The sequence below is a fragment of the Mustela nigripes genome, chromosome 1 (genome assembly GCF_022355385.1).
Source record: "Mustela nigripes isolate SB6536 chromosome 1, MUSNIG.SB6536, whole genome shotgun sequence".
NCBI lineage: Eukaryota > Metazoa > Chordata > Mammalia > Carnivora > Mustelidae > Mustela > Mustela nigripes.
Genome location: NC_081557.1, coordinates 163,384,780 through 163,402,107, shown reverse-complemented (window position 1 = coordinate 163,402,107; position 17,328 = coordinate 163,384,780). Strand labels below are relative to the sequence as shown.

General features: G+C 41.8%; 1 protein-coding gene and 1 pseudogene across 1 annotated transcript in view; both read right to left on the bottom strand.

Moving 5' to 3' along the window:
• Positions 1-17,328, bottom strand: part of LOC132014120 (secretory immunoglobulin A-binding protein EsiB-like) — a 123,978-nt gene that overhangs the window by 71,517 nt on the left and 35,133 nt on the right. The gene's annotated exons all lie outside the window — the stretch shown is intronic.
• Positions 6,793-8,601, bottom strand: LOC132014108 (ADP/ATP translocase 2-like; annotated as a pseudogene).

Below are 17,328 nucleotides of genomic sequence, written 5' to 3'. Positions count from 1 at the left end.
AAATTAAAAAATAAAATGTTTCTGAGCACATTCACTAGGCCAAACACCATGCCTGTCTTGGGGATAGAACAGTAAAAAAAAAAAAAAAAAAAAAACAAAGACTCTCATGGAGCTTTTCTTACAAGGAGGAAAGAGATAACCAAACTGGTGAACAAACAAACAAGAAGCTTCCTGAGAATGAAAAGTCCCACAAATAAATACTTTAAATCTGGGGATTGGGTAAAGAGTGATTGAAGAATGCTACCCCAGACAAGGTAATCCCGAAAGGCCTCTTCTAGAAGGTAACATTTTAGCCAATACTATTCAGAAATGCTCAGAAAAAAATTGGGAGGAATGGAAGCAGAGCTAGAGTTTTTCCAAAGACAGTCAAAATAGAGCCAGAAAAAAGAAAAAAAAAAATTTGGTAACTATTACCGTGCTCCCTTTAAGAGCCCCCAGATGGTTTTTTAAACTGTGTTCCTTGGAGCCCTAAGGTGTCCTGCTCCAGCCCCTCTGAGAGCCACAACTGGGGGGAGACCTGGAGGGGATTCAGACCAGCCTCTGTATCCTCGATGTCTCTGCCAATCAGAAAAGCAGCAGGCCCGCCAACTTTATGTACATTCGGCTTCCAAGTAAGCTTTTCCTGAAGAAAGTATTCCTCGGCTTAGAGAAAATGTGAAAACCACTGCCTCGGGTTGGCACAGCCTAAGAAACATGAAATTATGCTATGTAGTATGTGTTTTATCCAGGGCTCTCTGCCATTCCAAGTACAGCTAATAGTTCACCAGGATCTGCATAGACTGAGGGAAGGGCATGGAACTTTCCTCTTTCCTCCTGGGTCCTGTCTTCTCTTTGATTGACATCCACTCCTCCAGAATCTCTGCTTTCTCCTCAGGAGAGGAGGCTTCGCTTAACTAAAACGTACTTTACTTAACTAAAGGGCCTCCTTGGATTATGTGGGATATTTTTTAACCTCATCATATGATAGTTCGGTTTTCACATTTTGCCTAAATATTTTCTCAGGATCCCACCTGCAGGGAATGCTTCACAGCAGGGCTAAATGAAGCCAAGGACCAAACAGAACTTGAGGGTGGCAGCAGTCTCCTCCCCTCTGTAGGCATACACAAAGAACTAAGCCCCAGTAGGGTATGCTAAAGTCGAAAAAGTCTATGGATTTGACCAGGCCAATTACAAACTTCTCAGACCCCAGGTTTACCTATTAGAATTAGGTCCTCTGTGAATCACAGAAAAACACTGTGTTTCAGTGGCTTAAACAAGAGAGGACAGTTTTATTTCTCTCTGCAAGAAGTGTAGGTGGTCAGGTCAAGTCCAGTCCAGTCCAGGTCAAGTCCAGTCCAGGTCAAGTCCACAGGTCAAGTCTTGACACTGTGAGGGACTTGGGTCCCTTCCTTCTTGTTGCTCTGCCACCCAGGGGACTTCTATCCCAAGGTTACTTCATGTTTCAAAATGACTGCCCTCTCCAAACTTTTACCAACAGGAAGGACAGACAAAAGTTGGGAAAGGACATGTCTTTCCATTTTAAAGACACTTCCTGGAAGTTGCCATCAGTATATCTGCTTAAATTTCACTGGACAAGTTAGCCGCAAAAGAGTTGAGAAATGTAGTCTTTTGTTCCAAGTAGTCATTGGCAAGCTTAAAAGTAGGGTTTTATTACTGCCTTCTACCTATCTGTGTAGTGCCCCCCTTGCTCTGTGCTCAGTGCTTACTCCCACACCCTGAACTCTGTTGTACCGTCCCGCTCCCAGAGCCTCCCAACAGAAAGTCTTTGCATGTGCTCTTCTTCTCTGGGTCACTGTGCTCCAGCCCCACAGTCCACCCTCCGTATCTAATTAATTCCTGTTTATCCTCCAGAACTCAGTCAACACTCCCTATCCCAAACAGGGTCAAAGGTACCACTACCTGATCTCGGTAGAGCATATGTTTCTCATCTGTAGCATTTACCACACTTACATTCTGACATTTCCTTGTGTGGTTATTTGATTCCTGATTATCTCCTCCTTTAAACAGTAAGCCAGCTGGTCTGTGGTTCCCAGCTGTGTCCCTAGTATCCCCTGTACTTCTTGCTTAGTATCTGTATTTACAGGATGCCCAATAAATATAAGTTATACTATTTAAATTCTGTGCTTCATAAACATGGTACAAATTTCCCTGAAAAAAATCTATTTATGATAAATACAACATATATGACTCACTATAAACTTCTCTTTCCATTTCATCTGCCAAATAATAAAATATAATTTTTTTCCTTCTACATAATGTGGAAAGTGTGAAGGTTTTTTTGGCGGGGAGCAGTTCTTGTATTGATGAAGTTAGGGATGGAAGAGTAGGAAAAGAGCGTTTGTTTTCTTTCTGTTTTTAGGTTTTCCCAATATCTCTAGAATCTGGGTATTTTTTCTTCCCAAATTTATGTGTAGCTATACTTACATTTTTGTATCGATCTATCCTAGAATATATTTCTTAAATACACTCTAACCAGAGTAGCAGCCTTGCTTTAATGTTTGAGCCAATCTGACTAATTTTAGTAATGTAGACAACAGTTTCGGTCCTATAACTCAAGCAGTCCCCTATCAGCAGCTTTATTGGAAAATACCCTGATGTGTAATTCACCAGCACTCCCTGTTTTGGAGAGGTGATGGAACTGGAGCTTGTTCAGGGGATCAGAATTATAGAACTCCCCAACACTAATCTTTCACTGGAGCTGAATCACATCTTCTTTATCCTCTTTGTGTAGAAACAGCCATGAATAATAAAATAACTATGGGAGAGAGAAAAAAGAATCAAGAGCCAACTACAGGGGCGCCTGGGTGGCTCAGTGGGTTAAAGCCTCTGCCTTCGGCTCAGGTCATGATCTCAGGGTCCTGGGATCGAGCCCCACATCGGGCTCTCTGCTCAGCAGGGAGCCCGCTTCCTCCTCTCTCTCTGCCTGCCTCTCTGCCTACTTGTGATCTGCCTGTCAAATAAATAAATAAAATCTTTAAAAAAAAAAAAAAGAGCCAACTACACCTGCAGTGTTTTCCAACTGTGGCCTTCTGCATGATTCTATTGTTATATTACTTTGAATCATACGTTGTTCTTTTTTTTATTACTTATTTTTTTTTTATTTTTGAGAGAGTATGTGAGCATGAGAGAAAGTAGGGTGGGCAGGGTGAAGGGGCAGAGGGAAAGAGAATCTTAAGCAGGCTCCATGACCAGCATGGAGCCTGATATGGGGCTTTATCTCAAGACCCTGAGATCATGACCTGAGCCAAAATCAAGAGTCCATCATTTAACCGACTGAGCCACCCAGGCGCCCTGAATCACATGTTGTTCTTAACAATGATAAAATGATAATAGCAGCTAATATTTATTAAGGACTTACTGCATGCCAAGTAGAGCCACTAGCATAAAGCATTAAAGAACAGTTGGTTAATCTAATATTATAAAACCAAATACCCTAGAGCACCTTATATTTGAAATTCACTGTGTCTGGCAGTACACGTACATATAAATAGTACACAAAACCCCCTACCTACCCCCGTGAATTGGTTGACACAACTCCTAAGACTCTAGCTTGACCCCTTTTCCTTCTGCATCCAAATCCTGGATATGTTTCCATGGATATTCTTGTTTCTCACTTAGGTTTCAAAGTCATAAAGAGTTTAATTACATTCACACAGAAGCCAAGTAATAAAGTTGAGACCTAAAGAAATGACCAAGGCAGACATTTTTATACTTTTTAGACAAGGAAACATAAATCTCTGAGGAACTGACAGAACAAAGAAAATTCGTGTTTGAGAGCTTTAATGAGCTTCAATGAGTAAGGGGTTCCAAACAGAATCTGGGCAGGAAGCTGGAGTAGCAAATTAGTAAAAGTAACAGGATTTGTTCAGATAGGCTTCTTTAGCCCTGAATTCTCTATCTCTGACTAAATGGATGTCCCTCCACCTCGCAGGGCAGGGAGGGGATGTTTTAGGTGGGAGATTTATTTCCTGATTTCCGGAGACAAAACCAGGAGTAGTCCAAGCGTTCTTGCATTGGCTGTTTCTTAAGTAAGAATTCAAAATAATTAATTAATTCAAAATTAATTCAAAATAGTAACTATGCCAAAGTGGCACCTTTGGGGACTGCCCTCCCTGTGCCCCCACACTACCTCTTTAGGCTCTTAGAGATCTATTTCTTTGGTGTGTTTCCCCTACCAAAGGTAGTTTAGGTTAGACTAATACATGGATAAACAACCCACAGCCTGCGGGTTTCTGCAGCCCACCTGGTTTGGTGACACTGTCCCTAATGTAACTTCAGGAGCCACACATATATTATATGTTAACATATTTATATAATATAAGGATACTAATATCGACAAATGATATCCCCACCCATATATAAAGATTTATAAAATCTCCGTGTTTTTCCTTGCTTTCAGGCCTCGATGCATTCTGTTGCCTCTGTCTGAAACCCACCACCTCCTCCTCCTGGCAAATTCTGAATCATCCACCAAATCTCAACTTTCACGTCTTTCTAATTCCAAACATCCAATGGATGCTCTTATTGTGCAGCATTCATCATGCTATTAACACACAGGAGCTATGTGTCTTTATTGCTCAATGGACTATATGCTTCAAAACAGTGAGGATCATGTCTTCCCTTTGCTTATTTCATTTCTTGCATAAAATGCAGGTAAAATCAATATCTGTTGAAGATGTATGTAAACATACTATTTGTCACAGCTCTGGTAGTGACCAAGGACATATGTCTCCAACACTGCTTCATGGCCCGCTGTAAGTTGCCCAGTTCTTGAACATAAACTGCACCAAACTCTTTCGCTTTCATTGCAAAAGCAATAGCTATTCAATCACGTGAATATCTGCAGACCCATCCAACTACCTCCATCCCAAAATAAATGAACACTTCAGGATTCCTTGCCATCAAACGTATCTCCAGGAAGTCTCCAGTTAGAAAGACTGATAAAATTATGGGAGACTATATAATGTGAGAACTTATCTGAATATTTGCATACTCTGACGATATTTTTTAAATGCCCAACACTTGCAATGGTTCCCTAATATTTGTAGAATAAAATCCTTGTATCTGAGGCAGGCATTTAAAAAGACCACAGCTTTGCTCCTACCTACCTTCCCAGAGCTTTCTTCCCATCTCATCATGCAGTCTATATTCTAGGCAAATGGATTTGTTTTTCTCCATATAAGCCCAAGATGTACAATTTTTTCCATTATAATAGTAATAACAGACCCTCAGAGAGACTCTGAGGTGCCAGGCCCTCCTTTAGGTGCTTTGCATATGTTAACTTACTTAATCCTTACAACAACACTATTTCCTAGGTATTATTATGATCCTCATTTTAAAGATGAAGAGATTGGGGCACGTTGCTTAAGGTCAGATCTTTAGTACACAGCAAAGCTTGGATATGAGGTGACTAACTCGGTGTCTCTCGCCATCCAACAGGCTAGCCCAGGCTTGTTCACAAACAGTGGCAAATGTCCATGAGCAAGTGATGGCACAGAAGGTCTTACTGAGACTTAGGCTCAGAACGGACCCAGTATAGGGGCACATGGATGGCTTAGTGGGTTAAGCCTCTGCCTTTGGCTCAGGTCATAATCTCAGAGTCCTGGGATGAAGCCTCGCATTGGGCTTTCTGCTCAGAGTCCTGGGATTGAGCCCCACATCAGGCTCCCTGCTAAGCAGAGAGCCTGCTTCCCACTCTCTCTCTCTGCCTGTGTCTCTGCCTACTTGTGAGCTCTCTGTCAAATAAATAAATAAAATCTTTAAAAAAAAAAAAAAAAAAGAAGAAGAAGAAGAGGAAGAACTGACCCAGTATCATACCCACTGCATCCTGTTAGGCAAAGCAAGCCATAATGTCAGCTCATATTCCAAGGGAGGAGAAATATTCTATTAACTGAAAGGAGAACAGCAAAGTCGCATGTGGAGACAGGGAAGGAAATAATGGCAATCAATTTGCAAGTACTCAACCACACATGGCCAAAACTAGCTGCCAAGAAGGGTGAGAGAGTCTTCAAATGGCAGCCATAAGCTCAGGAGCAGGAAGAACAGATTCAGTGGGAACAAATTAGCAAGCAGTCTGTAAAGTTTGGCGGGGGGGGGGGGGTTGAGATTTTTTAAATTCCTTCAAATTTATTTATCAGAAGTGACTGAAATAAAAAATATAATTGAGTCCCATCACCATGGAAATGATTTTAGAAGAAAGCTGGTCAGATGACTATTACTGCTTCCCATTTTCAACCAATAACAGTTGTCACTGATAAACAGCCAACAGTCTATCAAGAATGCTCAAGAAAGGGGCACGTGGGTGGTTCAGTGGGTTAAGCCTCTGCCTTCAGCTCAGGTCATGGTCTTGGGGTCTTGGGATCGAGCCCCACAACGGGCTCTCTGCTCAGCCAGGGAAACTGCTTCCTCCTCTCTCTCTCTGTCTCTCTCTGCTTGCCTCTCGGCCTACTTATGGTCTCTTTCTGTTAAATAAATAAATAAAATCTTTGGAGGGGAGGGGAGAATGCTCCAGAGAGAGGCGCCTGGGTGGCTCAGTCAATTAAGCATCTGACCCATGATTTCAGCTCAGGTCATGATCTCAGGGTTGTGAGATTGAGCGCCAAGCTGGGCTCCCTGTTCAATGCGGAGTCTGCTTAAGATTCTTTCTCTCCCTCCGTTCCTCCCCCAACTTGCATGCATGCTCTCTCTCTCTATCAAATAAGTAAATAAATCTTAAAAAAAAAAAAAAGAATGCTCAAGATATGATATATGATACCACAAGTCTATTCATAAGGGGAGAATCTAGGCAATAAGTTATGTGAACTTCTTGATTTCATCCTACAAAACAAGTGCAAAACCACCACCCATGCCTCTGAGAACATTGGACCATGCGCCCTTGAAAAAATCTTTGGTTCCTCTTCATCATGAGCAACCTTCCTCCAGCAGTCAAGCGTGCCTGTATGCGTTATGTCAGTTCCTTTGCACCCTGACTGCACCATCACCCGGTAACCAACAGTGTCCAATGGCCAGGAAGTCAGCCCAGCAACTGCTGTGATGGATTACACAATCAACCAGCTGAGAACGATGTGAGTATTCTTGGGATCAGAAGCATTCCCTCTGAACCGTCCTACACTGTTGGTGGGAATGCAAGCTGGTGCAACCACTCTGGAAAACAGCATGGAGGTTTCTCAAAATGTTGAAAATAGAACTACCCTATGACCCAGCAATTACACTACTGGTTATTTACCCTAAAGATACAAGCGTAGTGATCCAAAGGAGCACGTGCACCCGAATGTTTATAGCAGCAATGTCTACAATAGCCAAACTATGGAAAGAACCTAGATGTCCATCAACAGATGAATGAATAAAGAAGAGGTGGTATATATACACAATGGAATACTATGCAGCCATCAAAAGAAATGTAATCTTGCCATTTGTGACAATGTGGATGGAACTAGAGGGGATCATGCTTAGCGAAATAAGTCAATCGGAGAAAGACAACTATCATATGATCTCCCTGATATGAGGAAGTGTTGATGCAACATGGGGGGTTAAGGGGATAGGAGAAGAATAAATGAAACAAGATGGGATTGGGAGGGAGAAAAACCATAAGTGACTCAATCTCACAAAACAAACTGAGGGTTGCTGGGGGGAGGGGGTTTGGAAGAAGCGGGTGGGATTATGGACATTGGGGAGGGTATGTGCTATGGTGAGTGCTGTGAAGTGTGTAGACCTGGCGATTCACAGACCTGTACCCCTAAGGATAAAAATATATTATATGTTAATTTAAAAAAAAAGAAGCATTCCCTTTGCTGTGTCATAGATACAGGAGTAGGCAGCTCTGTAGATAAGACTACCCTGCACAGACACGTTAAACCTTGGTACAGACCCTTCATCTCACCAGGCTTATAGATCTTAACCAGGCAGTCACTGAGGCCTCTGAATTCCATTTTAGCTCCAGCTTTGCTAGCATCAGCTTCTAGACAGGTACAGGCAAAATCAGGAGGATACACAAAACCCAAGGATGTGGTCCCCACGGCACCACCTGAAGCCAGATTCCCTGTAAAGTAGTGCAAAAACTGGGTTCTCTTGTCCATACCACCCAGGAGAATCTTCTTGTATTTATCTTTGTATCTTCTTTTTTTTTTTAAGATTTTGTTTATTTATTTGGCAGAGAGAGATGCAGTGAGAGAGGGAACACAAGCAGTGGGAGTAGGTGAGGGAAAGCAGGCTTCCCGCCAAGCAGGGAGCCCGTTGCGGGGCTCGATCCCAGGACCTTGGGATCATGACCTGAGCCAAAGGCAGACACTTAATGACTGAGCCACCCAGGCATCCCTATATTTATCTTTGAAGCCAAAATTGAGAACCTAGGTGGGAAAGCATCTGATGCCATTGGCTAGGTTACCATGCTGGAAGGACAGGACTCCCTCCTTCCTGAGGATGGGAAGCATGAAGTCTATACATCCCTTGTATTGTTTATCAGCAGTGACTTGCTTGCTGGCATTCTGCACCTGCAGCAGCATCTTGACCCACTGGATGGGTACAACCACAGTCTTGGAGATACCCATGGCCTCTCCTCCCACCAGCAAGTCCTTGGCAAGGGAACAAAGTGGCATCTGTCATGTTGAAAAGAGAGAGAAGACAGGCAACTGTGGAGCAGTCTATAAAGATTTCAATTACCCCCTAAATTTAATCAGAATCACTACAGAATATTTTTGGAGAACTTCACAAATTGATCCTAAAATCTATGCAGGAAAGCAAATGACTTTTCTCAATAAGGAAAGCCAAGACAATGCTGAAGGAGAGTGAGATGGGGACACTTGTCCTTGCAGACATTAATACCAAAGGAGCAGACTGGAGACCAGAAACAAACTCGTGCAAACATGAAAGCTCAGATATAAAGGAGCATATATATTACATATCTGTGGAAAACTAAAGACTTTGTGGAAAACAAAACGTGAAAAACTTTAGAAAGCGATACCAAATACCTTTACAACATGGGAGAAAAGAAGGATCTCTTAGGCAAGACTCAAAATCACCAAAGCAGGAGGACAGGAAAGCCACATTTTACCATAATAAAACATGGACCTTCTGTTCATCAGGAGACACTATAAGGAGCATATGACAAGACAAGCCAGTGTGGAAATGGAACAGGGTTCGGTTAATAAAGGAATAGAATAGCACAGCAAGCTAGAAATGATTTAAACTAGTCACAAGCTACAAACTGAGAGATAATATTTGCAATATAAGCAATCAGTAAAAGACTGTTATCTAGAATTTACGAAGAAGTCTTCTAAGGGGGGTGGAGGACAAAAGACAGACCAGTCATTTTAGAAAAGTGGAAATGCTATGGCAATGAATAAATAAATAAATATAAATAAATGTAGGGGCACGCAGGTGACTCAACTGTTAGCTATCTGCCTTCTGTTCAGAGCATGATCCTGGGATCCTGGGATCCTGGGATTTAGTCCCACATTGGGCTCCTTGCTCACTGGAGAGCCTGCTTCTTTCTCCCTCTCCCTCTGCTGTGACCCCTGCTTGTGCTCTCGCTCTATCACTCTCTTTCTGTCAAATTAATTAATTAATTAATTAAAATAAGAAGATGTAAAAGATGTCCAATTTCCTGTATAACTAAGACAGAAGAAATTGAAATCAAAATCAGATGGCATGTTGCACCTACCTGCTTTTGCAAATTTTAAAGTATCTGATAATGTTAAATGTCTTTATAATGAAGATATTTAGCAACAGAAACACTCATGCATTGCCAGTGGGAGCAGAATCCTTATGGAAAACAGTTTGACAATACATAATAAAATTGCACGCAATCAGACAACAAAAAGAAATTAAAGGCATCCAAATCAACAAAGAAGAAGTCAAACTATCACTCTTTGCAGATGATATGATTCTTATTGTGGAACACCCAAAAGACTCCATTTCAAATCCTAGAACTTGTACAGTAATTCAATAAAGTGTCAGGATATAAAATCAATGCACAGAAATCAGTTGCATTTCTATATACCAACAACAAGACAGAAGAAAGAGAAATTAAGGGGTCAATCCCATTTACAATTGTGCCCCAAACCATAAGATACCTAAGAATAAACCTAACCAAAGAGGCAAAGAATCTGTACTCAGAAAACTATAAAGTACTCATGAAAGAAATTGAGGAAGACACACAGAAATGGAAAAATGTTCCATGCTTATGGATTGGAAGAACAAATAATATGAAAATATCTATGCTACCTAAAGCAATCTACAAATTTAATGCAATCCCTATCAAAATCCCATCAATTTTTTCAAAGAAATGGAACAAACAATTCTAAAATTTATATGGAATCAGAAAAGACCTCAAATAGCAAGAGGAATGTTGAAAAAGAAAGCCAAAGTTGGTGGCATCACAATTCCAGACTTCAAACTCTATTACAAAGCTGTCATCATCAAGACAGTATGGTACTGGCACAAAAACAGACACATAGATCAATGGAACAGAATCGAGAGCCCAGAAATAGACCCTCAACTCCATGGTCAACTCATCTTCAACAAAACAGGAAAGAATGTCCACTGGAAAAAAGACAATCTCTTCAACAAATGGTATTGGGAAAATTGGACAGCCACATGCAGAATGAAACTGGCCATTTCCTTACACCACACACGAAAATAGACTCAAAATGGATGAAGGACCTCAATGTGAAACAGGAATCCATCAAAATCCTTGAAGAGACCACAGGCAGCAACATCTTTGACCTCAGCTGCAGCAACTTTTTCCTAGAAACATCGCCAAAGGCAAGGGAAGCAAAGGCAAAAATGAACTATTGGACTTCATCAAGATCAAAAGCTTTTGCACAGCAAAGGAAACAGTTAATAAAACCAAAAGACAACTGATAGAATGGGAGAAGATATTTGCAAATGACATATCAGATAAAGGGCTAGTATCCAAAATCTGTAAAGAACTTATCAAACTCAACATCCAAGGAACAAATAATCCAATCAAGAAATGGGCAGAGGACATGAACAGACATTTCTGCAAAGAAGACATCCAGAAAGCCAACAGACACATGAAAAAGTGCTCCATATCACTCGGCATCAGGGAAATACAAATCAAAACCACAATGAGATACCATCTCACACCAGTTAGAATGGCTAAAATTAACAAGTCAGGAAATGACAGATGCTGGCGAGGATGCGGAGAAAGGGGAACCCTCCTACACTGTTGGTGGGAATGCAAGCTGGTGCAGCCACTCTGGAAAACAGCATGGAGCTTCTTCAAAAAGTTGAAAATAGAGCTACCCTATTATCCAGCAATCGCACTACTGGATATCTATCCTAAAGATACAAATGTAGTGATTCAAAGGGGCACGTGCACCCAAATGTTTATAGCAGCAATGTCCACAATTGCCAGACTATGGAAAGAACCTAGATGAATGGATAAAGAAGATGTGGTATGGGTGTGTGTGTGTGTGTGTGTGTGTGTGTGTGTGCGCGCGCACACACACAATGGAATACTATGCAGCCATCAAAAGAAATGAAATATTGCCATTTGCAATGATGTGGATGGAACTAGAGGGTATTATGCTAAACGAAATAAGTCAATCAGAGAAAGACAATTATCATATGATCTCCCTGATATGAGGAAGTTGAGAGGCAAAGTGGGGTGTTCGGGGGGTAGGAAAGGAATAAATGAAACAAGATGGGATCAGGAGGTAGACAAACCATAATACACTCTTAATCTCACAAAACAAACTGAGCATTGCCGGGGGGAGGAGGGCGGGGAGAGGGTGGTGGGGTTATGGACATTGGGGAAGGTATGTGTGGTGAGTGCTTTGAAGTGTGTAAACCTGGCAATTCACAGACCTGTACCCCTGGGGCTAATAATACATCATATGTTAATAAAAAAATTAAAAATTATTTTAAAAATTGCACACAACATATTCTATACCCCACAATTTCTCTGCTGGGTATATGTACTAGAAAAACTTTTACACATATAAGGAGATACATATAATATTCATAGAAACTTTGTTCGCAAAAGCAAATCTGGGGAAAAAAAAACACCAAATATCTAATTATACTGAAATGAATAAATAATCTACATCTTCACACTTTGGAATTCTGTATATAGTAGTTACAAGTGAATGGATCAGCAGGATGGAATTTCAAAAACCGAGGTTAACAACACCAACAAAACGATAAAAGTAAGTCATAGAAAAAAATAAGTTGCATGATTCCTATTATAATAAAGTGCAGCCAAGAGCGCCTGGGTGGCTCAGTCAGTTGAATGTCTGCCTTCAGTTCAGGTCATGATCCCAGGGTCCTGGGATCCAGCCCTGCATCAAGCTCCCTGCTCGGTGGGAAGTCTGCTTCTCCCTCTCCCCTAATCCTGCTCACTGTCTCTCTCTCTCTCTCTCTCTCTCTCTCTCTTTTGAAAAAATAAATAAATAAATAAATCTTTAAGGTCCAGCCAAAATTCAACAGTACATTGTTTTAGGATTGTTTTAGGATTGTTTTAGGATTCACTCATAGACAGCAGTGCTGGTGTACTCTATGGCCATCTTGGCTAAGCTAGGAACTACAAATCCCAGAGTTCTCTGCAGGGTTTGAGGTTAAATGGACCAAAATAGGAACTTAAACAAGATACTTGGAGGCAGAAGTGAAGTAGCACCCCGTTTTCTTGCAGGGTACATGCACTCAATTGGGCTGATGGACAGACACTGAGGGTCTGGATTCCTGCTTCCTCTCCACGACTGCCATCCCTTCTGTCCACTGTGGGGCACTTTGACTGACCACAGGCAGCTGTCAGTGGACTCACGGGCCCCCATGGAGAGGCAGTCACTTTGACTATCTCCTGCAGCTGCCTCTTTGCAGCCCTGCTCAGTTGATTGGATTCTGAGCTTCTCCTGGAGACCCCTGGCCGGGCCATCCACACAGTGCTTCAGAAGGCTGGCTAGTGGCTTTTCCTCCATTTCTCTCACAGCCCCTTCCAGATCTTCAGGGAAAGGTAGAAGATGTTGTTTCTATAAAACACCCCTCAGCTTGCAACACTATAAAGATGAGCAAGAGAATATCTTGCACAATATTCCTCCAGTGGGGAAAAAGAAGGACAGCATGAAGAAGCACAGGGGACTTCGGAGGCACTAGAATGTTCTTTTTCTTAAGTTGGGTGGATACAAAGTATCCATTTTATTAATAGCATTTAATTTGTACAAAATGTGATAGATGTTGCAATTCAAAGTTAAAAATGAAAATGAAAGTGGGTAGGAGAATAGGTGAAATGAGTAAAAGAGATTAAGAGCACACTCACCACGATGAGCACTGAGCAATGTATAGAATTGTTGAATCATTGTGTCACGCACCTGAAGCTAATATAATGTTGTACGTTAATTATACTTTGATTTTAAAAAGTTCCTTTTAAAAAGTTAAAAATAAAAGCATATAACAAGTGATTTCAAAGCAGAGAATCCAAATCCTTAGGGAAAATTAATATGAAGTTCAATGTGAGGGAGAAAAAGAATCTCATTGGTCAAAGAGAAGAGGAGGGCTAGCTCCCTGGGACTTGTCCCCTGTGCAGAGAGAGGGCAAAACTGTAAGATAGAGAATGGAACCCCTGATGGTGAGATGGTGGACTGCTCACTTCCCAGAACAGGGAGGGAGGCAAGGGACGATCATCTCAAGATAGCCAGGGGAATGGCGGGGATTCTCCCCAGTAGACAGGCAGGCACCTGGCGGCGCATAAGAGGCTCTCAATGAAATGAACAAATAAGTAAAGACTTTGAATCTGTAAGGCCCTCTAAGTACTCCGCATGGATTACCAAACGATACTCTCACAATTTCCATTAATCATTCTCATTTTACAGATAAGAAAACTGGGGTTTTAGAGAGTTCGTTGGACTTGCCCAGGGTCACACGGTGCTGAGTGGCAAAGCTGGGAAATAAATCCCAGCAGCTTGATTCCTGAGCCTTCACACGTAAGCACAGTACTACCCTTTCCCAGACCTGTGGGAAGAGAAGGTTCAAAGTCAGGTGCCAAAGACCTGACATAAAGTTAGAAATCAGGAGCAGAATGATAAACAAAAGACAGATCCAGATCCTTAGAATCAGATGCCACAGGGTGATGAGGGTGAGTCTGGCCTAAGAGAGGTCATAATGGAACTGTGACCAGGGATAGACACACTCAGGTGGCCCCGGCTCATCCTCAGAAGCTTAAGGAAATGTATTCTTTGGATGCATCAGGAAAATTCAAGGTCTGGATAAAGAAAATTCCAGGTCTTGGACTCTAAGGAAATGATTTTGAAGGAGGCACACACACTGGGCATCAGATACTCACTCACTGGTTCATTCCACAAACCCACCAATTCCCAGCTGCCTTACCTTGGAGAAGAACATCACCGCTCTAAGATCTATGGTTTCTAACTGGTCAAATAAGATGCTAATGGTCTCTGCTCATGAAATTGTTTAAAGCCTGAGATAATGCATAGAAGGTGTTTAGAATAACCCGTGGCATGTAAATGAAAACTTCAATGTGTACTAGCCATTATCACTGTGATTTCTCAGAATTATCATCCCCTATTGGGCAAGATTCCAGGTCTTTATGGTCTTGGGTAGACAGCATGAACAAAACTTGCTCTCATAGAATGTGCTTGCTATCAGCCTCCTGGTTATAGAGGCCAAATCAACCTCCTGAGAAAGAACCCCTGGGACAGCAGATGCCCTTTGCCCCCTTCAGCCTGCATACACCCCACTTCTACGCGGAGAAGTAGAACCCGATGTCACAAGCCAGAAGAACAAGAGCACATTCTGTCATGGGCACATTGCCTGATCCTACCTATGCCTGTCATCTCACCAATAAGGGCTCTGGGACTTAGAAATCTGGAGGATCAGAAGAGGGGAGAGTCAAGAAAGGAAATCCAAACCCAGATTCCAAAAAAAAGTATCTGTGAGCATTTCAAATAGAAACAAACAACCCCAAGGCGTCTGCCTTCAAGACTACAATAAATTGTTAATGGCCTAAGCATCCACTGAAAATCCAGATTAGGAGGGAGGGATGGAGGAAAGATATCTGAAGGAAGGCTCTTTGGAAATATTGTATGGAAGCTCACTCAGAATTAAAATTCCTTGAAAAGTATATGCTACTGATGGAGCATCTTAAGATAGCAAAATACTACCAAATACGTACATCCAAGTATATCTACATTCATTGAGAACTGATAAAATCCGAAAACATATTCTGTGATAAGGATAGAAAATAAGGTTTTGCAAATGGATTTTTAAGCTAGAAAATGAAATGGCCACAGGATGGCAGTAAAAGGTAAGTGATAAGGCTAAGCCACGTATTTTATTAACCCTTAAAAGTGTTGTAAGATACACAAGCACTTCAAGTGCCTGAATATAACCTGTATAACATTCTTGAATTAGATACATAGAAGCAAACAAAAAATCTCAAATACCAGAACTCTTGGACTGTGATTCGTTTCAAGTAAAAGGGTGCCCAATTTCAGTTATGACATATTTAAGATTCTGTGCCTCCCATACATCTACCTTCAAGTTAGAACCAGTATTATTACAAGTAAATTATAGAGCAACCAAGTTTTTAAAAGGAATTCAAAAGCACAAGGCAAGCTTTCCACTGGGTTTCCCTTGAGCTCTCAACTCTTGTTGCTCTTCCTCTGCCTTCATCCCATTTCCAATCAAAATGATTATCTAAATCCCCTTTGGCCATTAAGGGACACTGACTGTCTTTGGTTCAAAATTATCTCCACGCCACCTGGGTGACTCAGTTGGTAAATCCATGGACTCTCAACCTCAGTTGAGATCATGATCTCAGGGTCCTGAGATTGAAACAGCCCCCATCCCTTAGCGTTCTCCCCTGGGCCCTGAGCCTGTTTAAGATTCTTTACCTTTGTCTCGCCCACCCCACCACCACCACTGACCCCAGCCAATGCTCACATAGGCTCTAGGGAAGGAAAATATCTATCTATCTATCTCTATATAAATATAAATGTAAATGTAAATATATATGTGTGTGTGTGTGTGTGTGTGTGTGTATCCTCATGCCAAAGAGACACATTGTGGGGTAGTATATTCTGTTGCCCCTCATGGGCAGAGAATCAAAGATGTGCCTGGAAAAGTAGCAGGGAGCCTGGCAAGCTTCATTAAAAATTTAGATGTCATTTTGATGGCATTACGAAGTCACTACTAAAAGTTTTAAAACAGGAGTAACGCAATCAGATTGCACTCAGAAAAGACTAGCTACCGTGTGTGATTAATTGTTCACTCTGCCTCCAAACTTACCACTTCTTAGTTAAAAACTTCAAGTGTCTTCCAACAGCCCTTAGAATGAAAAACCAAATGTTCACTTTAGTATTATTATTATTTTTTTTAATGTTCAATTAGTCAGCAAATGTTCACTTTTTTTACAGGGCCCTTACAGATCTGAGCTTGAAAGCTGACCTACCTAATTCACCTGACCCCCAAATTCTAGTCTTTTCTTTTTTTCCTGGGCACCACTCAGCAACTCCCAGTGTTGGGGTGTTCTTGCCCCGCGGCCCCTCCACTGGCCCTCCGCTTGGTGAATTCCTCCTCAATCTTCTTGAAGCTTTTGAACAGCTTCTTTAAGCTTTTCTCTGCACCCCCAGACTTTCCCTTGCCCTGTCATGAGATCCCAGAAGCCCCATCACACTCAGCATTTGAATGATGACTCATTTAACAAATCTGTCCCCACTAGGGTGTCACCTGGGCAGGGGCAGAGACTGGGGGGTCTCGTTGTAGGGTCTAACAAGTGAGCCGCCAATGGCTGAACAGAATAGACAGACTCAATGAGTGGGGAAAAGCAAATGTCTGAAAACAGGCCTCCTGGAAGCAGGAATCCACTTAAAAACTATTCTAGCGGTGGAGATGAGATGAAAGGGATAGAGACGGAGAGGACGGGGGGGCAGCTGCAAGAGCTATTGGGATTACGATCCAAAGGACGCTAATTATATTTTATATGCTCTGCTAGTTGCACTTTACCTAGCAGCTAGGTGCCTTCTCTGCCCAGGTTTCTTCTCGCAGACCAGACCTACCATGAAATTCCATTTAGCTAATGCAGTGGGAGAATCGTGACCCTAAAGGATTTATGAAGCTTGAGCTACTCAAAAGACTGATATATCTCCTTTATCCTTCCGGTAAGCATCATCCCAACCCCCCAGGCAAGGCATAAGAGAAATCACATGTTAACTCCCCTACTTCAGAAAATAATAGCAGTTGAGACTTTGGATGAGGCCTGGGTGCCTTTTAACTTGAGAGAATATTTCCTTTCTCAGTACCTCCCTTGAAATGTAATGTCTGCCTTTGAGAGGTTTCCATGGGTTTAAACTA